The sequence below is a fragment of the Pleurodeles waltl genome, chromosome 8, assembly GCF_031143425.1.
Source record: "Pleurodeles waltl isolate 20211129_DDA chromosome 8, aPleWal1.hap1.20221129, whole genome shotgun sequence".
In the NCBI taxonomy this organism is placed as follows: domain Eukaryota; kingdom Metazoa; phylum Chordata; class Amphibia; order Caudata; family Salamandridae; genus Pleurodeles; species Pleurodeles waltl.
In genome coordinates this window covers 1,521,569,360-1,521,592,652 of record NC_090447.1, presented here as the reverse complement: position 1 = coordinate 1,521,592,652, position 23,293 = coordinate 1,521,569,360, and the positions used below count along the sequence as shown (strand labels likewise).

At 45.9% G+C, this 23,293-nt stretch overlaps 1 protein-coding gene and 1 pseudogene across 1 annotated transcript in view; both read right to left on the bottom strand.

Moving 5' to 3' along the window:
- LOC138248884 (oocyte zinc finger protein XlCOF6-like) overlaps positions 1 to 6,854 on the bottom strand; it is a 256,396-nt gene extending 249,542 nt beyond the window's left edge. Inside the window, exon 1 of the mRNA XM_069202862.1 lies at positions 6,797 to 6,854. The gene's annotated coding sequence lies outside the window, so the exon portion shown is untranslated. The remainder of the gene's footprint in view (positions 1 to 6,796) is intronic.
- The window catches only part of LOC138248882 (zinc finger protein 420-like), a 67,242-nt pseudogene extending 60,326 nt beyond the window's left edge, over positions 1 to 6,916 (bottom strand).
- Positions 6,917 to 23,293: the final 16,377 nt, after the last annotated feature.

Below are 23,293 nucleotides of genomic sequence, written 5' to 3'. Positions count from 1 at the left end.
AAAGGGAGTAACCAGTCTATTGCAGAGCTACTCTCTACTTATCACCACTTAGACAATAAAGTCTCAACTGGCCAAGGTTAGCCTTATTGTCCTTTGTTTGGGGGGGGTTGTGTGAGAAAGTAGCCTCTTTCTAGCCTGGATACCCCCACTTTTGGCCTGTTTGTGAGTGTATGTCAGGGTGTTTTCACTGTCTCATTGGGATCCTGCCAGCCAGGGCCCAGTGCTCATAGTGAAAACCCTATGTTTTCAGTATGTTTGTTATGTGTCACTGGAACCGTGCTAGCCAGGACCCCAGTGCTCATAAGTTTGTGACCTATATGTATGTGTTCCCTGTGTGGTGCCTAACTGTCTCACTGAGGCTCTGCTAACCAGAACCTCAGTGGTTATGCTCTCTCTGTACAAATTGTCACTAACAGGCTAGTGACCAATTTCACCAATTTACATTGGCATACTGGAACACCCTTATAATTCCCTAGTATATGGTACTGAGGTACCCAGGGTATTGGGGTTCCAGGAGATCCCTATGGGCTGCAGCATTTCTTTTGCCACCCATAGGGAGCTCTGACAATTCTTACACAGGCCTGCCACAGCAGCCTGAGTGAAATAACGTCCACGTTATTTCACAGCCATTTACCACTGCACTTAAGTAACTTATAAGTCACCTATAGGTCTAACCTTTACCTGGTAAAGGTTGGGTGCTAAGTTACTTAGTGTGTGGGCACCCTGGCACTAGCCAAGGTGCCCCCACATTGTTCAGGGCCAATTCCACGGACTTTGTGAGTGTGGGGACACCATTACACGTGTGCACTACACATAGGTCACTAACTATGTGTAGCTTCACAATGGTAACTCCGAATATGGCCATGTAACATGTCTAAGATCATGGAATTGCCCCACCAATGCCATCCTGGTATTGGGGAGACAATCCCATGATTCCCCGGGTCTCTAGCACAGACCCGGGTACTGCCAAACTGCCTTTCCCGGGGTTTCACTGCAGCTGCTGCCAACCCCTCAGACAGGTTTCTGCCCTCCTGGGGTCCAGCCAGGCTTGACCCAGGAAGGCAGAACAAAGGACTTCCTCAGAGAGAGGGTGTTACACCCTCTCCCTTTGGAATAAGGTGTCAGGGCTGGGGAGGAGTAGCCTCCCCCAGCCTCTGGAAATGCTTTGATGGGCACAGATGGTGCCCATCTCTGCATAAGCCAGTCTACACCGGTTCAGGGATCCCTCAGCCCTGCTCTGGCGCGAAACTGGACAAAGGAAAGGGGAGTGACCACTCCCCTGACCTGCACCTCCCCTGGGCGGTGCCCAGAGCTGCTCCAGACCTCTGCCATCTTGGAAACAGAGGTGCTGCTGGCACACTGGACTGCTCTGAGTGGCCAGGGCCAGCAGGTGACGTCAGAGACTCCTTCTGATAGGCTCCTTCAGGTGTTACTAGCCTATCCTCTCTCCTAAGTAGCCAAACCTCCTTTTCTGGCTATTTAGGGTCTCTGCTTTGGGGAATTCCTTAGATAACGAATGCAAGAGTTCATCAGAGTTCCTCTGCATCTCTCTCTTCACCTTCTGCCAAGCAATCGACTGCTGACCGTGCTGGAAGCCTGCAAAACTGCAACAAAGTAGCAAAGACGACTACTGCGACATTGTAACGCTGATCCTGCCGGCGTCTCGACTGTTTTCCTGGTGGTGCATGCTGTGGGGGTAGTCTGCCTCCTCTCTGCACTAGAAGCTCTGCAGAAATCTCCTGTGGGTCGACGGAATCTTCCCCCTGCAACCGCAGGCACCAAAGAACTGCATCACCGGTCCTCAGGGTCTCCTCTCAGCACGACGAGCGAGGTCCCTTGAACTCAGTAACTCTGTCCAAGTGACTCCCACAGTCCAGTGACTCTTCAGTCCAAGTTTGGTGGAGGTAAGTCCTTGCCTCCCCACGTTAGACTGCATTGCTGGGAACCGCGTGTTTTGCAGCTACTCCGGCTCCTGTGCACTCACCGAGGATTTCCTTCATGCACAGCCAAGCCTGGGTCCCCGGCACTCTAACCTGCATTGCACGACCTTCTGAGTTGTCCTCCGGTGGCGTGGGACTCTCTTGTGCAACTTCAGGTGAGCACCGATTCACTCCACTTCGTAGTGCCTGTTCCGGCACTTCTGAGGGTGCTGCTTGCTTCTGAGTGGGCTCCTTGTCTTGCTGGATGCCCCCTCTGTCCCCTCACGCAATTGGTGACATCCTGGTCCCTCCTGGGCCACAGCAGCATCCAAAAACCCTAACCGCGAACCTTGCAGCTAGCAAGGCTTGTTTGCGGTCTTTCTGCGGGGAAAACACTTCTGCACGACTCTTCACGAAGTGGGACATCCATCCTCCAAAGGGGAAGTTTCTAGCCCTTGTCGTTCTTGCAGAATCCTCAGCTTCTACCATCCGGTGGCAGCTTCTTTGCACCCACAGCTGGCATTTCCTGGGCATCTGCCCACTCCCGACTTGATCGTGACTCTTGGACTTGGTCCCCTTGTTCCACAGGTACTCTCGTCTGGAAATCCATCGTTGTTGCATTGCTGGTGTTGGTCTTTCCTGCAGAATTCCCCTATCACGACTTCTGTGCTCTTTGGGGAACTTAGGTGCACTTTGCACCGACTTTTCAGGGTCTTGGGGTGGGATATTTTTCTAACCCTCACTGTTTTCTTACAGTCCCAGTGACCCTCTACAAGGTCACATAGGTTTGGGGTCCATTCGTGGTTCGCATTCCACTTCTAGAGTATATGGTTTGTGTTGCCCCTATCCCTATGTGCCCCCATTGCATTCTGTTGTGACTATACATTGTTTGCACTGTTTTCTATTGCTATTACTGCATATTTTGGTGTTGTGTACATATATCTTGTGTATATTTGCTATCCTCATACTGAGGGTACTCACTGAGATACTTTTGGCATATTGTCATAAAAATAAAGTACCTTTATTTTTAGTATATCTGTGTATTGTGCTTTCTTATGATATTGTGCATATGACACTAGTGGTACTGTAGGAGCTTCACTCGTCTCCTAGTTCAGCCTAAGCTGCTCTGCTAAGCTACCTTTTCTATCAGCCTAAGCTGCTAGACACCCCTATACACTAATAAGGGATACCTGGGCCTGGTGCAAGGTGTAAGTACCCCTTGGTACTCACTACAAGCCAGTCCAGCCTCCTACAATGGGTATGCAGGGATGAGGAAAGAGTCAGTGGAGGAATAAGAACCAAAGCAGAAGGATAAAACAGACATGAGAAATAAACAGTAAGAAATAAAAGTGGACAGAGAAAATAGAACAAAACTGGAAAAGATATAGCTGGGATGAACAGCCATAATGGGATGTTGAAATTAACCCGCTTTCCAATAATTTTAATATTTAAAAAAATATATATATCTGGGTTAAAATGACACTTACCTTTTCCTTTGATCTGAGAACACCGGAGATGGAACTCCAACCAGTCGCTGGAGCTAGAAGGAGCCTGCAGGGCCTAAGGAAAACAGAAGAAACGATCCTGTGAGATCTTTACAGACTTTTTAAATAAATTGCGCCCACAGGATAAGTGGAGAGCAATAAAACATTTAATTGTTCTGAGAGCCTTGTTAATCAGCCTGTTACTGACTTAAAACAAGCCCACATTCCACACGTTCTTTTTGCCCCAATATCCTCTATTCCATGTTCAGTATGTGCGTTTTTAAAGTGTGTGTGTGAATGTGGTTAAGAGTGTCTGTATCTGTCTATCTTTGCATCTGGAGTAGGTCAAGATATACTTTATTTTGGCTCAAAGAACCATCAAAGCATACAAAATAACAGTCACGGGTAAAATGTTTTAAATATAAAACAATAGCATTCATATGCAGTACTAGTGTCTGGGGCTGTTAAGACAAGAGCACGCTAGGCTTTGGTCCGGAGGCAGGTATTGGTGTTAGACATTTTTGATGAGGGGGTGTTTGTGGCCTAAATCTATCAGTGCAAATCTGCATCACATCTCAAGCTGCTCCACAGTGTCATTTGTAGGCTACGCCTGAGATTCACTTACGTGATGTTTCGTTTGCATCTCATTGGTCGGCAACCGTCGGTTTCACTTTCTTCCTTGTGTATTTGTCTGTTCATTGGACCTTGGACAAAGTACTGATTAATTGTTTTACTGGTGTCCTTCCACGACTCAAGCTCAGACTTGGGTAGTTTTTTTTATTAAAATCCTTGCTCACTCCAGTTATCGTTGCTTGTACCAACACACCACCTGCAGTTTTTGTTTGCCCCCTGCCTCTCCAGTCGTCATTGCTTCTCACATTTTGGTTGCACCTAGCATTTTATTTAATATATGGAGTGAAAGTGCACTAGGCTGACCTAGCATCTTGGTTGGAGTGAAACGCAAAATGGTCAGCTTTGAAGGCCATGTGTATTATTTTCTTTCTCTTTGCACACAGAAAAGCATGTGACCTCGTACACATGCAGGCGATAGACCAGAGAGAATGCAGTGAAGAAATGCAACTTTACTCCCACATGTCGAACTAGCCCTGAGTCACACTGCAGACCAGAGGTAGCACACGCTAGGCGTCCGGATGTGGAGACGCCGCTTGCTTCAATATTGAGCTGCTGACATTATAGAATTTGGATCGGAAGTATCAATTAGGTGATAATTATGCTTGAACATATTGATTTGGATACACTCTTATGACTACTTGTTTCAGAAACTGTGGTGGACATTTAAGCCCTGAAGAAGTCGTATGGGGATGTAAATGTATCCCAAGACGAAACACGTGTTGGCTGGAAATACATTCTTCTTTGGATGTTCTGCTTATTCTCAATAAATTTTGGCTGGATACACAAATCTTCTCTGGATGTTCTGCATATTCTCATAAACTTTGGATTCGTCGGTGGACTCTAAGAACTTGTTGGATGTGACATTGATTATGATATGAAATTTTGTATCATGTGTTCTGCTTCTTCTATTAACTTTTAAGAATTTACAATTAGGGGACCCTTGTGTTTTTGTTTTAGTTTTGAGGTTGTGTTTACCTCCTAGGGTAGGGTGTTTCCCTTGCGGGGTTTCCCGGTTACAATATATAGGGTACTGTGACATCCTGAGCGCCATTTCTCCTCACTGTGCAACCCGTTCAAGTATTTTTGTCTGAAAATGGCAGGACAGAAAAAACAAGGTGAAATGCAGTGAGTGCGCAAACAAAGCATGCAACCCTCAACTGGTGTGGGGAGATTTCTGCGACAAAAAGTACTATTTTTTAAAATTAGTTTTATTATAAATAACATGAACAAACAACACCCACTGTGCTTGACATCATATAGCATCCATGTACCAGCCCCATATAACATAAGTGAGCACTCTCTCCATATCTCCATCAGCCCCCCACCCCTTCCTTCCCCCGGTTCCCAGCTGACTAGTGAGGGTACAGCAGCGATGTCCTGATATTTCCCTTGAGTATCAATTTCACTAGTAGCTATTATTATGGGAGATTGGTTACCTCGGTAAATGTTCCATTTGCCCCATATTTTAGACCAATTCTGTGGGCAACCTCTCCTTTTGTAGACCTCCCTCTTTGCCATCATAGACCAATCCAGATCACATTTCCAGTCCGGTAGCAAAGGTGTCTGCTCTGTTCTCCATTTACGAGCGATATTAAGTTTAGCAACCATCCTTCCCAGTGTCACCCAAAGCTGATCCATCCGACCCACATCCGTCGTATCCCACATGTTGAGAAGACACCATTTAGCTGATAGTTCCATCTTGCCTCCACACACCTCATTTAGGCAGTTCACCACCTGCTCCCAATACGTTTGTAGTAGTGGGCAGCTCCAAATCATATGAACGTAGGATCCCTGTCCCGCACATCCCTGTGGGCATACCGAGGTGGCCACTCTGCCCATTTTAGCCAAGATGGTACAAGAGTAATAAACTCTGTGCAGAATCTTCATCCGTACAAGGCAGAATCTTAATCTGACAGCCACTTGCCTCTGAGGGGCTAGAGCCTCAGCCCATTCATCATCCTCAATACCCGGAAGGTCGTGCGCCCAGCGTTCCCGAAGACTTATTAGTGTATCTGGGGAGTTATTGAGAATTTTACGACACATGAGTGAGATCGCTTTTTTGAACAAGTGGCCATCGAGAAGTCTGTCTTCAAGTGGGGAAGAGTTAGGGGGGCGGGGTGGCTATCTCTGGGCAGCGCCTGTTTGAGTGTATATCATACTTGTAAATAATACAGTATTCTGTGGGTGCTAATTGATATTGTTTTCTTCACCTCACAATAAAAGGTATCTTACTTAAGACGTTGAAATGTCGCACACGCAGCCCTGACAAGTTTCCCAGGTCCATAATTGATATGCTGCTCCAGCCCAGGTTTTTACTCTGAATTCTAAGACTTGTAGTTATATGTATTGCTTTATAAAATGGGACTGCAAGTCCCAGAATTCAAAGGAAAAAAAATTGGACTCGAGCAGCACATCACGCATGGTTGTGCTGGAAAACTTGGCAACTATGCACATGTGCACAGAAATGTCAGACATAAGCTGCCAAGTTTTCAGTTTGTATGAACCCCTGATGCGTGGGGGGCGGGTCAGGGGGCAGAGACAGCAACAACTGAAGCAGGACCGAGGCCCAGGCAGCTCTTCAGACCACAGCAGCCCCTTCCCTCCACCAGGAGGGGAGCTGAGGCCTCACTCTCTGCCCCCAGGAGCCTCCTCAGGGAGGCCAAGCCGACAGGGGGTCTCTCTGGGCCGAGGAGAGGGACATGGAGGGGAGACAGGGAGAGGAGGGCTGGGGCAGGGAGAGTGGGACAGTCGGGCTCCTACCTCCACAGAGCCCGGGGAGGGGGAAGATCTCAGTCCCAGGCCTGAGGGGGTCTCCGCACAGACACAGGATCCTTCCACCCCTAGAGCTGCTGGAGCCGGAAGGAGAGGCCGGAAGTGACGTCATTCACTGCTGGTGTTGCCTCTGCCCTCGCTGACCCGGAAGAGGAAGCTACGGAGCTGAGCGTCACCAAAAGAGACAAAGGACTAAGGAGGGAGGGCTGGGACAGAGAGCGCGAGAGCAGTGACCCAGCAGTCACTGAAAGGGAGAAAGGACTAAGGAGGGAGCCACAGGCTGCAGTGACCCTGCGGAGGCCTCGAGGCTGAAACCGGCTGCGGCCGAAGGAAGAGGGGACCGAACCCCGAGTCTGGAGGGTGTTGGGGTGTCTGAGTGGGGGAGTGTGTTGGGTAGGGTGTCCCGCGCTTCTCTTAATTTTAAACAAATGTCTCGGTTTTGGGGACAAAGGTCAGATGATCTAGGTAACCATAAGTTAAAGACGCCTACAAAGTATGAAATAATAAATGTACCTGTTCCTGTCAGGCAACACAGGCCCCTGTCTACCCACAGCAGAGGGACGGAGTGGGGAGCAGAGAGAGATGGGTGGGGGCGCAGGGTGGGATGTCAAGCCATAGCTAATTTTATATATATAGTCTTGTAAATGTGTGTAAGTATGTATGTGTTTATATTATATAAAGCGCACACATGTACAGGCACACATTCACAAAGCTACCCGAAACAACGGGACAGGCCAGATAGGAAAGTGAGAGTAAAGTCGTTAGTCCTTCTTTTATGTCTGACCTGACCCAGTTTTTGCTCCTGAAAATCTGGTCACCCTAGTGTTGGGGTGTCAGGTTTAACTCCACCCCCACGCTCACCTGTGTGTGTGTCAGCGGACAGGAGCGGTGTGTCTGTTCTGGGCCTCCCAACCTTTCAGTTAGCAGCGGTGATAAGTAACCAATTTAATTAACAGGCATCATACCGGCATTAAAAATTGCATTTTATTTATGCTCTTAGCGCCTCTGGTGTAACTGTGCTGATGAGCGGTTGAAGTAAAATGGTAGTCCCTTTTCTATTTCTATGAAATGACCCTTTTATATCCCCAGCCCTGCCAAGAACCACACATCAGGGGTCAGACTTACGCGATTTACTGCTGGTGTCTGCATAACAGCACTAATTACATTAGTCATCTATTGTAGCTCCTGGACCCTCCTTGAAGGACTAACAAGGCCGCATAACAAAAGCTGTGACCTTCCAATGTATGATAGTGTCTTATGGATTTCTTGATCAGTGCTTTTGTTAATTATTCTCAGGCTTTAAGATTTCCAGCATTACCTACTATGACTGACAGGATATAATTGGTTATGTCGTAGTTTGGACTCTTGCTCTGAGCAAGACTGCTGGTTTAAGGATGACAGTACTTTTGTTTGTAGGCGACTGCGTCTTTCCTACAACAAGTCGCAACTGTTATCCCAACCTTACCGGCTCACTAGCAGCACCTCACCAGAAACACAGTAGTAAAAGGAGATTTATGGCAGCCATTTACGCATGGACTCAAAAATAAAATATCTCAGGGAGTGTCGCGGTTAAACAGAGATTACCATTTTCTCACAGATATATTATGTCTCATACAAACACAGGCAATGACACAGATGCTGTGAAGTTATAGTAGTTTTTATTTAACATAACTGCAATTTGCAATAAGTTGCATGGACTGCAATGATTAGAATAATGAATATAGCAAGTAACAGTATTGTGAAGACGAGAGTCATTGTTACGAAGACCACCACCATTTTGCAATACATGAAAAAGGTATATGAGATAGAATATGCCCTAATATCCTAATGTGACTAGGCCTAACCTCCTACCTAAAGGAGAGCTGGGTTTGTTAAACCTAATATGCCAATGCCATGTCCATGAGAGGAGCCCCCAACCTTCGTTACCTTGGAATGAGGTCTCTATCTCAGACTCCGCAGGGACACGAAGACTGGGTCAGCGTCAAGACGACTGCATCATCGTTATCAGCGATGGTGGCGATGCCCTCTGGTCGGAATCCCTCTGATTATCTGTCTAAAGTGTGATGTATTTATACAGATCTACAAGGTCCCCTGACGTAGGTGTATTCCTAAACAATAGATAACAGGCATGCTTGGGACGGCAATGAATATCAACAATCCCTCGAAAGTATAGAGAGGGAAAATCCCTAAGTGTGAACACCTACTGTTTGTTTGCCTTTGGTGCTTGATCTTGACGCCTTGGCGATATGACACTGATAATGTAACTCATAACAAGTGGCCTAACTATAAACAAGGCAGACATTTTAGAAGAAATAAATAATTACATGGACTAAGACAGAGCAAGCTAAGTAGGTTAAAAGTCACTAGGTGACGGGGGCACGAGACTACAAGCCAGAGGCTAAGCTAACTCCTGTTATCCCATTAAAACAAACTAGGATTCACTACACCCTCCCCATTGCCGTAACAGGTATGATGAAGGTACAGGAACCCAAATGCTAAAAGTTGCTTCTGAACTAAAGGCTAAAAGCAAAAACAAGCCAAAAAAAAGTATTTGCATGTGTTAAAAATATGTAAAAACAAATCTGTTGAAAATACATACAGAGATGTTAATGTCAACTATGACAAGTACAGCGTGTAACAGCAATATGTTAATTTGAATGCATAATTTGGAATCGGGAATGACAAGTCCATTCATCAAATTATTTGTTATACGCATGATCTTGAAGAATGTCATCGAAGTCACCAGTCAAGGATCTCAAAAATGAGTCAACATCGTCTGAAGTTAAGTTGAGTGCTGGGCGGACAAACGGATCCACAGAGCAGAAGTGAGCCGTATTTCCTGGTGTATCGTTATCCGTTGTAGTGTCCTCATCCATGGTAGATCTCACAACGGAAGGCTCATAAGTGGCCTCGCGGAGCAACCTCAGTCTCAAGGGGCATGACCGTGTATGAACCCTCATCGGGGACATCAGCAGTTCGTGGTCCACAGGAGATGTCAGTGCAACAGCAAGACAGACCAAAGGCAGCGGAAGACTGGTTGTACACACCAGAGAAGTGGCCGAAATGACAACAACCAATCAAGCTCCAGTTCCACCAGCAAAGGTGCACCGAAGATCTGAACCATGCGCTCACGGCACAGGGGAGTTGGCGGGAGCGGCTCCATTGCTCTGCGTTGCTGGAAAGAAACAACCACTGCGAATCAGAAGAAATAGCAGTAGTAGTCTGCCAATTAAAGCCAAAATAATTGGAAAGCCACCAAAGACACTTGAAAAGAGAGAATGGATGGCTGATAGGATGATTTCGAAGACAGTCTGGAAGATGGACACGAAACCAGACCCGACAGCCTTAAAGAAATGAACAATCCCAGTGGTGCTCGAAGCATTGAATATTCTCGATACCAGCTCTCCAAAGTGTTTGGGGAAATTGGTATTTAAAAGGGATTGTATCTCGGCTGATGATCTTGCAATCTGGAGAGCATACGTCTCTTTTGCGGATGTCAAGGCGACCTGTTTCGGAAACAATAGCGCCTTTAGCCTACTCAGCTTGTCATAGTTCACATTAATAGTATCTATGTGGGGCCACATGTCAGATACTTTTATCTCTCGTGTGGGGGGAAACAAAACATGTCCACAACACGTAACGACCTTCGTGACCGAGATTGCGTAGGCAATTCCAGGTCGCATGCCGCAACAGCTTTGATCGTTCAGTACCACATAACTTCTATTGGAAAGTACATGAAACACTGGACGAATCAAGGGGACGGGAGTACCCTTCAGAAAACAGGCCAAATTTGCGACCCACGCATTGCAAAGACCGTGAAGAGGCACCTGTTTGCATATCATAGAATGACGAACAGCAGTCTCACATTCGCTTCCGCTAAGAAAGACCTCCCTTTCACCGTTCAGACATCTATAGTTAAAGGGCAACTCCCACTCTTCCTTAATAAAGCTATCTCCTAGTTGCTCAAATCATCCCACTGCAAGATGTTTCAGGCAGTTTGAGAAACGAAAGGTCGAAATCGGTATATTAATAATGCTGTGTAAGAGCCAGATAGTTGAAGGACTCTCTGCTACCCTGAAAGGAACTTATCTAATTTCTCTACTTGAAGCAGGGTGAAACTAGCCTCCCTTTTAGCCATTGTCTCTTGTTCCCTGAAAAAATTAAAAGCAGTGAAGAATTCACTCCCGTTAATATATTTCCATGGAATGTGCCCATTTTTTCAGTGTCTGCAACGTCCAACTTAGCTGCATGATGGAACGTAGCTGTGTTTGCCCATGATATAACTGGGGCAAGTCTGTCTGAGTGATATCAATAGCAGACAACACTATATTTGATAGTGAATAAATCCTGTTGGACAGTGTATTCATGCCATTGTCGAAAACAGCTAATGTTGTTTCCAAATTTTCCTTATCCAGTTGCCTTAAACCTGCAGCAGCCTCAATCTGGGAAAGTTTCCAAATTTCATTGTACATAGCATATAAAAAACCTTTTTGAGCGCTGTTTTCTAGGACCCAGCAGAAAATCCTGCAAGTCTATACTGTCAGAGAGTGTTCAGGTGTTTCTTAACTGCTGTTAACATGTTCGTTTGTACCCATTGCTGGCACAGCTTACCCACACTGTATGTTGTAACTATCCCTGTATGTTGACCCGATATAAAGCGAGGGTCTGGCCTGTTAATTGAAAACCCCCTGAAGAGTTCAAGAAACGCCTTTGACACTCATTAGTGTCAGTGGGCCATACCAACCACCCGCCGGGACTGGAAAGTGAAGCATTATAGGTACCAACCTTAACCATTGCATCTAGCCTGTCCTCTGTAACATTAAGAAAGTGTTGCCAATCTTTAAATTTTGCCGGAGTAGGGATACTGGGCGTGTTCAGATCTTTAATGTTTGCTAACCCCAGACAGGATGTCTGCTCAATAGTGTCATTTAAGAAAATCATTTGCACAGGAATCAAGCATGCTCAAAACAAAGCCTCCCTACCCTGTATCTGCCAATCTTGTGTTCCCCATACACTTTTCAAGTCAATAGTGCTCTTCCAATATTCATAACCCTCAATCGAGAGCCGGGAAACAAAGGGATCTGAATAAATCAGTTTTGTATCTGTTAGCAAAATCTTCCTAATTTGTGCCGTAGGTATTTTAAAATAATACGACTCTGCTTTTCTTGTATCATGCCCAGAAAAGTATGTAAATTTATCGCTATAATGCTTTGGACTCCCCACCTGTGGTGTAGAACAGTGTTCCCACTGTGTGTAGTTCAAGAGAGGCCTATATCTAGTGGCACGGTGTAGGTAGTGATGTCCCCAATTGTTATAGCAGAACATTTCCCCATAATTCATTGTATAATCATACACATCATCACTTTCAAAAGCGGAATAGTCCTTCATTTCAGTTAGCATGGAATCAACTGTTTGGACATCCCAATCATCAGAGACAACATTAGGTGTAATAACATCAGACATTGAAATTTTGAACACGTATGGTATTTGAATAATCTCTGTAGGCCCGTATATATCGAATGGAACTTTGTCCCACACAATCCCATCAGTAATTGGTATTGCTGTAATATTTACAGGGGACAAATCTCTTCGGACCTCATGTGAAGAATGTGTGGCGCCACGTGTTGCGGCGCGAGCCAAACATTCGGCTCAGGCCTCACAACGCGTCTGCAGGACGCGGCGCACCCCCAGTCTGTTGTGTGCTTTGCGAGGCCCCAGATTGGGCATGGGGCCTCGCTCTGTTTCTGTGCACCGCGTTTTTCGGGCATCCTGAGCCCTCTTACCTGTTCTTTCCTTTTCTTTTCTTTTCTTCTTTTTCTGGGACATCTGGTTGTACCTTCCTTTATGTTTTTTCCCCCTTCCCATGTTACCTTTTTCTTCCCAGCATTCCTTGTTCCCTATTTTCTATGGTTACTAGTCTATTCTGTTCTATGCACTTTTCCCTATCTAAGATGGTGTCCTTTTACTTCCTGTTGGTCGTTTCCTGTTTAGTGGTATTTAAGGGATGTGATTCTTTCTTTCCTTGCGCTGCAACACTTTCTGTTTAGATGGTGTCTTCGCTCCTGTTTCTTAACCTTTCTGCGCTAGATCTTGTCTATTCCGTGTATTACCTATATTTTTGCCTCTGTTGATTCCTGTTCTTTTGTTCCTGTTTCAGGAATCTATCTGTTTGGAGGTGTTTTCCCCCTTTTAGTTTTTTTTTCCCTCTGGCGCTATTTCTGAAGGGCACGGTCTGTTCTTGGCGTTTCCATTGCCTACAGCACCGTGGCTACCAGAAAGAGTCGCCCCTTTCTGGGCCAGAGTCGAACATTAAAGACCCACGCCACTCGATCTCCGGATTCCAGGCGTAAGCAGCACGTGAGTCGTAACAGATTGCAGCGCCAAAGTCTCCCGGCGTCCTCTAACACCATGGATGATACAGTGGCGGCTGCTGCAGATCCTGATCAATCTCTTCTGACCACTATTCAGCAACAGGCTCAACTGCAACAACTACGCAATGAGAATGCTGCGTTACAACAGGCTCTGCCTTTCCGCAGTGGCGATGTTCCGACTATCTCCGCCTCTACTCCTCGTTTCTCCGGAGAACCAACTAAACTGCGTGAATTCCTTGATGCTTTAACGGTGTATTTCGCCTTCTGACCTACCCAATTCTCCCATGACAGGACAAAGGTGGGATATCTTATCAGTGCATTATCCGGTCCTGCCTTGGCCTGGGCAACCCCGATGGTATCATCCAACGACCCGGTATTGTCGGACCATTCCGCCTTCGTGAATCGATTCAAACAAATGTTTAGTCGTCCAGGTCTAGAGGCCTCTGCGGAAGAAGCCTTATGTGACATCCAACAAGGCTCACAAGATGTCCTTCAATATATTACGCGCTTTCGTCAGCTAGCAGCAGAGACCACCTGGGTGGAACGTACTCTGGTGACTTTGTTTCGCAGAGGACTTAAAGAAGAAATAAAAGATGAGTTAGTACACTCCACCAGAGTTGAAGATCTTCGTGGTCTGATGGATCAAGCACTTTCCATCGAATACCGTCTTCAAGAACGACGGTTGGAGAAGAGAAAGAGTAGAGGATCTTCTCAGCCAAGCACTTCACGGGTGTATCTGCATCGTTCTGAGGAACCTCGCCCTCCTGCTAGAGACCTAGAGGGAGAACCTATGCAAGTGGATACCACTCGAGGCCCGCTTTCCGTTAGCGAGCGGGAAGACAGACGTAAGAAAGGATTGTGCCTGTACTGTGGTGCTGCTGGCCACATACTTCGTACCTGCCCTGTACGTCCCCAAAGGCCATCGGGAAACGCCACTTCCCATCCTCTGTAAGAAGGGAGGGGACGGGATCATCAGCTATACCTTCCATCAGTTCATTTAAGTACAATGCCACGTACTTGTTCATGTTACCTGTCATGTTACAGCTACCTGACGGCCGTCAAGAAAGAACTATGGCATTGCTAGATTGTGGAGCTAGTGGTGTGTACATGGATAAGAATTGGGCCACTACTCAACAAATTCCAACACAACCCAAAGAAATTCCAGAACAAGTGCACACAGTGGATGGATCCTTAATATTCTCTGGTCCAGTCAATACCACTACCCTGACATTAAGTTTACAGTTTGGTAACCATCAAGAACACATCTCCTTTGATCACATATCATCCCCCAACCATACCATCATTCTAGGAATTCCGTGGTTCATCAGACATAATCCGTATGTAAATTGGGAAATCCGGACTATTTCCTTGTCTTCACAGTTTTGTCATGAGAACTGTTTTGCTTCCGACAAATATTGGTCACCTAAAAGATTGACACCTACTGAAAGTACTACCGGATATTCCATCAATACAGTCCAAGGAGTCCCTGAACACTATTTAGAATTTCAAGATGTGTTCCAAAAACCATTGAGACCTGTGTTACCTCCACATCGAGATTATGATTGTGCTATTCCCTTGGAACCTGGAACTGTCGTTCCCTTTGGGAGGATGTATTCCCTCACGGAACCCGAGAAGGAAGTTCTAAAGGAGTACCTGGAAGAAAACCTACAGAGTGGTCTTATTGTTCCATCGTCTTCTCCGGCAGGGGCTCCCCTCTTTTTTGTACCCAAAAAGACAAAAGATCTTCGTCCTTGCTTGGATTTTCGAGGCCTGAATAAGATAACTATAAAGGACCGTTATCCTTTGCCCCTCATCAAGGATATTCTAGAGGCAGTCAGAGGGGCTCAACGATTTACCAAACTGGATCTACGGGGAGCCTACCACCTTTTACATATTAAAGAAGGAGACGAGTAGAAAACAGCTTTCAGGACCCCATTTGGTCACTTTGAATACAAGGTTATGCCTTTTGGTCTCACTAATGCCCCCGCAATTTTCCAAAGATTTATGGACTCCGTGTTTTCTGATCTTTTGAACCAAACGGTGGTAATCTACTTAGACGATATTCTTATTTATTCTAGACGTTCTGAACTGCATTCTTCTCACGTGAAACAAGTCCTTCAAAGAGTCCGGGAACATCAACTATCTTGTAAACCAGAAAAGTGTGAGTTTGACAAGACGGAAGTCAAATATCTGGGGTACCATTTAAGTCCCACCGGCATAGCTATGGACCAAGAAAAAGTACAAGCCATCCTAGATTGGCCTTCTCCTTCCTCTATTAAGGAAACACAATGTTTTCTAGGATTAGCGAATTTTTATCGGCAATTTATCTTGGACTTTGCAAAACAAACCAGCCACATAACTCACACTCTAAAGAAGGAAAATTTAACAAAAGGTTTTGTCTGGACTAAGGCGGCTGAAACAGCTTTTCAAGGTTTAAAGAAGGCTTTCACTCAAGCTCCCATCTTGAGACACCCAGATACCAACAAACAATTTATTGTAGTTACCGATGCTTCCGAAAAGGCCATCGGAGCAGTCTTACTCCAACAACAAGAAGATGATGGTCTTGAACATCCTGTTTTCTATTTGTCCCATGTACTCTCTACATCGGAACAACATTACTCAGTACTAGAAAGGGAGTTATTAGCTCTGAAAACAGCGTGCCTAGAATGGAGACAGTTTCTTATGGGTTCCAAGGAGCCTTTCGAGGTGAGAACAGACCATCGTAATCTACAATGTTTACGTAATTTTGTATGCCAGAATAGCCGCCAGGCTCGTTGGGCCTTTTTCTTCAGTCAGTATGATTTTTACATCACCTATATTCCTGGATCCCAAAACATTCTGGCTGATGCTCTGTCTCGCCGTTATCCAGATTGTACTTCTATCCCATCTCAGTATCTACTTGAGCCTAGTAAGATCATCGGAGTAGTTCAGTCTTTCCTGGATGAGGTACAACTGGAATACTCCAGCTTGTCTGACCACGAAGTAGAGAAATTAAACCCCCTTATACATAAAAGGCGAGGATATTATTATTATCAGAACCTGTTATTCCTCCCTACTAATAGAGTTAGAGAAAAGGCATTACAAATGTGCCATGATTCGCCGGTTGCTGGTCATAGAGGCATCAAGGCCACACAAGAACTTCTCTCGCGATCTTTCTGGTGGCCTACCTGGAAGTCGGATGTTGAAAGATACGTTCAGGCTTGTCCCATATGTGCTCAGGTAAAGATTCCCCGTACCAGACCTACAGGATTACTACAACCATTGCCTGTTCCACCAGCTCCCTGGCACACCATTTCTACTGATTTCATGTGTTCGCTCCCTCCATCAGCAGGAAACCGGGTTATCATGGTCACTGTTGATTCCTTTACTAAAATAGCTCACTTCACTGCTCTGAAAAGGTTACCTACGTCCCAAGAACTAAGCCAGATATTTATCTATCATATTTTCCGTCTCCACGGACTTCCACATACCATTGTATCTGACAGAGGACCTCAGTACATTTCCCGGTTTTGGAAATATTTTTGTAGGACACTAAGAGGGTCATTCTGACCCTGGCGGCCGGTGGCCGCCAGGGCCACCGACCACGGGAGCACCGCCAACAGGCTGGCGGTGCTCCAATGAGCATTCTGACCGCGGCGGTTCAGCCGCGGTCAGAAGCGGAAAGTCAGCGGTCTCCCGCTGACTTTCCGCTGCTCATTGGAATCCTCCATGGCTGCGGAGCGCGCTCCGCAGCCATGAGGATTCTGACCCCCCCTACCGCCATCCAGTTCATGGCGGGAAAGCCGCCATGAACAGGATGGCGGTAGGGGGGGTCGCGGGGCCCCTGGGGGCCCCTGCCGTGCCCATGCCAATGGCATGGGCACGGCAGGGGCCCCCGTAAGAGGGCCCCAAAATGTATTTCACTGTCTGCCTTGCAGACAGTGAAATACGCGACGGGTGCAGTAGCACCCGTCGCACCTTCCCACTCCGCCGGCTCGATTACGAGCCGGCATCCTCGTGGGAAGGTCGTTTTCCCCTGGGCTGGCGGGCGGTTTAACTGGAACCGCCCGCCAGCCCAGGGGAAAACTCGTAATACCCGCCGCGGTCTTTTGACCGCGGCGCGGTAATTTGGAGGCGGGATCCTGGCGGCCGGCCTCCGCCGCCCGCCAGGGTCATAATGAGGCCCTAAATATCAATATAGCACTATCATCGGGTTTCCATCCTCAAACCAATGGACAGACCGAGCGTCTTAACCAAGGATTAGAACAATACCTTCGCTGTTTTTGTAATTCTACCCAGAGCAACTGGAACACTTACCTCCCTATTGCTGAATTCTCCTACAATAATACTGTACATAGTGCCTCCAAGGTTACTCCTTTTTTCTGTTCCTATGGCTATCATCCTACTTCTTTTCCTACTTCTCCTCAGTCTACCTCTCCTCTGCCTGCGGTTACTTCCCTTTCCAGACGACTTCTACAAATCCATAGACTAATTCGATCCAATTTGTTGAACACCAAAAGATATATGAAGAAAATAGCAGACAAGAAACGTAGGAACATTCCAGACTATCACCTTCAGGATAAAGTCTGGCTTTCATCCAAATTCTTGCCTTTACGTCTTTCTCAGAATAAGTTCACACCCCGCTACTACGGGCCTTTCGTATCCTTCAGCTGATTAATCCTGTCACTGTCCGTCTTCACTTGCCTCGTACATGGAAAATTCATCCAGTCTTTCATGTTTCCCAGCTCAAACCTTATGTACCTGATCCTTACTCTTGTCAGTTTCCTTGTCCTCCTCCTGTGTTAGTGAATGATGTACCTGAATATGAGGTACAAGAAATTAGTGACTCTCGTATCTTTCACAACCGTCTTCAGTATCTGATTCATTGGAAGGGTTATCCTCTCAGTGAATGCTCTTGGGAAGATGCATCTTCTGTTCACGCACCCCTTCTGATTTGTCATTTTCACTGCTTATTTCCACACAAACCTGGGCCTTCGGGGGGGGGGGCCTACTGTCGCGCCGCGTGTTGCGGCGCGAGCCGAACATTCGGCTCGGGCCGCACTACGCGTCTGCAGGACGCGGCACGCCCCCAGTCTGTTGTGTGCTTTGCGAGGCCTCAGATTGGGCAGGGGGCCTCGCTCTGTTTCTGTGCACCGCGTTTTTCGGGCATCCTGAGCCCTCTTACCTGTTCTTTCCTTTTCTTTTCTTTTCTTCTTTTTCTGGGACATCTGGTTGTACCTTCCTTTATGTTTTTTCCCCCTTCCCATGTTACCTTTTTTTTCCCAGCATTCCTTGTTCCCTATTTTCTATGGTTACTAGTCTATTCTGTTCTATGCACTTTTCCCTATCTAAGATGGTGTCCTTTTACTTCCTGTTGGTCGTTTCCTGTTTAGTGGTATTTAAGGGATGTGTTTCTTTCTTTCCTTGCGCTGCAACACTTTCTGTTTAGATGGTGTCTTCGCTCCTGTTTCTTAGCCTTTCTGCGCTAGATCTTGTCTATTCCGTGTATTACCTATATTTTTGCCTCTGTTGATTCCTGTTCTTTTGTTCCTGTTTCAGGAATCTATCTGTTTGGAGGTTTTTTCCCCTTTTTAGGTTTTTTTTCCCTCTGGCGCTATTTCTGAAGGGCACGGTCTGTTCTTGGCGTTTCCATTGCCTACAGCACCGTGGCTACCAGAAAGAGTCGCCCCTTTCTGGGCCAGAGCCGAACATTCAAGACCCACGCCACTCAATCTGCAGATTCCAGGCGTAAGCAGCACGTGAGTCGTGACAGAATGATCCGATCGACCCTCGCAAGATGAATGTCGAGGATGTCGTCTGTGAGATATATGTCATCCACATAGGACAATGCCTCGGAATCCATATCATGTAATATTGATGTTACACGGGCTGAAAACAGGCCTGGGCTATTTTTATAGTCTTGAGGTAAACGACAAAAGCGTTTCTGAGAGCCAAATGAAAATACACTTAGGTCCCTACTTTCATGTGCTAAATTCTGGCACAAAAACCCATTAGATATGTCTAATGTAGTCTTATATTTTTTACGCACTATATTGTTTATCAGTGCTGTGCTATGTGAATTTTGTATAGCATACATGCGTGTATGACTATTTAAGTGTCTATAATCAACTACTATTCTATATGAATGATCTGGCTTCGCAACGGGGAATAATGGATTATTCATTGCAGACGTACAGGGCTCAGTTACTCCCTGGTACTCAAGTTGTGATAGGATCTCCTTTACCGGAGCTTTCGCTTCATGTTTAACAGGGTATTGTGGCTGCGGTTGGGGTGTAGACCTACCGGGAATAATATGACAAGGAGACTCCTTGTCCCAACCTACATGATTGCGGTACAGTGCAGGTGCCTGCGCTAAAGCCCATACAGGAGCATAGGCTCCTTTTGCTGCTTCCGGAACAAGATCGGAGAAAGAAGGCAAAATTACATCTTCCCCATGCGGGAGCTTGCGGACATGTTCAGGTGGCCAGTCTCTCTCGGCCAATAGGATATCACTAGTAAGTTCACACCAAAATATTACACTAATAGTGCGCTTCACGTCTCCCTCTATCTGAATTGTTAAATCATAAACCCTATCGGGGGAAGAACGCAGCCATCCGCTATTTCAACCGCAATGTAATCGCTAGTTGCTGTCGCATCCAGATGATCTTTCAGACTCTGGTGACATATCGTGACCTCTGCTGTGCTGTCTAACAGAGTCACTGCCCACCTCTTGTTCCTCAACAGCGTTCTCAATACTACTGGCATTTTTAACTGTAAGTGCAGCCACCTTCTTCTTTTTAAACTGTGGCTTTTGCTGAGGAGTCTTTTCTTCTTTTTTAATGGTAGACTGTGGTGAGTCTTTCTTTTCTTTCACGTATTCCGGACGTCGATCCTGACGGCCCAGCTCTCTCGCTACGTCTATCCAGTGCGTCCTGAAAGGAACGAGAGGGACGTGAATCAGTATATCTGTCTGGAGTTTTAATGTTCTCCCTACTTCTGAGATTATGGGGGTTATTACAACTTTGGAGGAGGTGTTAATCCATCCCAAAAGTGACGGTAAAGTGTCGGATATACCACCAGCCGTATTACGAGTTCCATAGGATATAATGAACTCGTAATACGGCTGGTGGTATATCCGTCACTTTACCGTCACTTATGGGACGGATTAACACCACCTCCAAAGTTGTAATAACCCCCTATATCTCCTTTCGGAGTTCTCCGGGTGTGGAGAATCAGCTCTCTTATTTCTTCTTTCTTTGAAATCTTTTTGTTTGTCCCAGCGCTTCTTAGAGCCCTCTTGTGCCTGCTTCGTACCCTCCTTATGTGCGGTACCTTGTAACTCCAATTTTTTAGGTTTGGCTCCCAAACTATCCCGTCCTATACTAGTATAGGTATCGGAAATTATTTTCGGTAGCTGTCTCTCTTGTTCCTGGTTCGGAGTTTCCCGGAGACGCTGGCGAATTGCCAGTGCTACCGCTTCCCCTTTAATATTACTCAGTATTATTGAGGATACGGCGTCAAAGTTACGCATTAATTTCATCCCCAGAGCCAGGGTTGGTGCAGCCCCATGTTAATTTTGTATTTGTTTTAACACCTCCTGTAAATTGGCAAGTGTTGGGGTACCATGTGTGGTAGTATATATGGCAGCGAAGACTACCCCATGTGGCACAGTCATCCACCAAGGGAACCATCCCAAAAGGCAAGCACATAGTGAGCAATCTATGTTTTTCCTGTGGTACCGTATGGGGAAACACAGCTTCCAGCTGATTCGTTTTCTGGGCAGTACAGAACAGTATTTTTTCCCGTTCCGTGGGCACTTTACTCATAATAGTATACACTGTTTGTGGATTAATCCCAGTAGCCAATTGATATCCACCAGCCACTGGCGGTGCTGGACGCGCTGGTGTTGTGTTCAATGTTCGCATTACGAACTGAACTAATCGTCTATATAATGCCACTAATTCATTATATAAAATTCGTAAATATGCTATTGGCATATTCTGTATGCCTGGGTGAGGCGTATATGTGGCGAAAATAGGCCAGGTAGGTCCCTCATTACTTAAGGGACCTAACCTCACTCTTCGTAGTACATGTGGTAGGGCGCCTTCAAACCAGTTCTGATGCTCCTGGTATGTGAGCGATATTTCATGATACTGGTATGCTTGGTACCGTAAAGGTACGTTCACAACTTCATATGTGTGAAATATGTGCGTTCTTTGGTCAACCTCAGGAAAGGTGACCCAACAGTAAAATGTTTCTGTTTGGTATGCTTCAGTAGCTTCTATTATCAGAGTAACATCCCCGCCCTCATCTGTAAGGCCATGTGTTAATAAATGTTGTGTTAGTGCATGTCTAGCATTTTCAGGAATGTCTATGGCATCAGCCATAGTTGTTCAGAGAAATGGAACACCAGATAGGGGAAGTATATTCCTTTAATGAGTTCGAGCTCGAACAACCTACAGCTTAATTAGGTGTTACCTTTTCAGCCGAGGAGGATTCTCCCAAAGACCACGGACGTCTCCGTATAATGGTACTTAGGGTACCTGTTTGTCTGTGAGACAGTGATAGTCAGGGCATCCGTAAATTAGTGCCCAAACACCATCGTTGGGGGCACCATGTCGTAGTTTGGACTCTTGCTCTGAGCAAGACTGCTGGTTTAAGGATGACAGTACTTTTGTTTGTAGGCGACTGCGTCTTTCCTACAACAAGTCTCAACTATTATCCCAACCTTACCGGCTCACTAGCAGCACCTCACCAGAAACACAATAGTAAAAGGTGACTTATGGCAGCCGTTTACGCATGGACTCAAAAATAAGATATCTCAGGGAGTGTCGTGGTTAAACGGAGATTACCCTTTTCTCACAGATATATTATGTCTCATACAAACACAGGCAGTGACACAGATGCAGTGAAGTTATAATAGTTTTTATTTAACATAACTGCAATTTGCGATAAGTTGCATGGACTGCAATGATTAGGATAATGAATATAGCAAATAACAGTATTGTGAAGACGAGAGTCATTGTTACGAAGACCCCCACCATTTTGTAATACATGAAAAAGGTATATGAGATGGAATATGCCCTAATATCCTAATGTGAATAGGCCTAACCTCCTACCTAAAGGAGAGCTGGGTTTGCTAAACCTAATCTGCCAATGCCATGTCCATGAGAGGAGCCCCCAACCCTCGTTACCTTGGAATGAGGTCTCTATCTCAGACTCCGCAGGGACACAAAGACTGGGTCAGCGTCAAGACGACTGCAGCATCGTTATCAGCGATGGTGGCGATGCCCTCTGGTCGGAATCCCTCTGATTATCTGACGAAAGTGTGATGTATTTATACAGATCTACAAGGTCCCCTGACGTAGGTGTATTTCTAAACAATAGATAACAGGCATGCTTGGGACGGCAATTAATATCAACAATCCCTCGAAAGTATAGAGAGGGAAAATCCCTAAGTGTGAACACCTACTGTTTGTTTGCCTTTGGTGCTTGATCTTGACGCCTTGGCGAGGTGACACTGATAATGTAACTCATAACAAGTGGCCTAACTATAAACAAGGCAGCATTTTAGAAGAAATAAATAATTAAATGGGCTAAGACAGAGCAAGCTAAGTAGGTTAAAAGTCACTAGGTGACGGGGGCACGAGTCTAAAAGCCAGAGGCTAGCTAACTCCTGTTATCCCATTAAAACAAACTAGGATTCACTACAGTTATATCGCTGTTTACTATGCTCCTTTAGCTCCCCTCAGATTGTAAGCGCCTTCTGGTGTAATAGCTTGACCATCCATAGGTTTGGTATGCTGAGTGACTAAATGTTTTCAGCTATCTTCACATTTTCAAGCAGAAGAAAAAACACTAACCATTTTCTCCCACTATCCCCTCCCCATGCCTCTCCCCTCCCTTGTTAAACTGATAATTTATGTATCTTGGTTAAATATGGTTGCCAATGTTTTCCACATTGCATAATTTTTCAGGACTGGTGTGGTTTTTTTTTTAGTTTCAGGTTTTTCAGTGGTCTCCTTGTACCACTCGCCAGATATTGTCCCTTCCCTATGTCTGGTCTTTCTCTTCTCCTATGAAAGGACACTTTGTATGGTACAGTGCATGCTCTAGTTTTCTCACGCTCCACGCA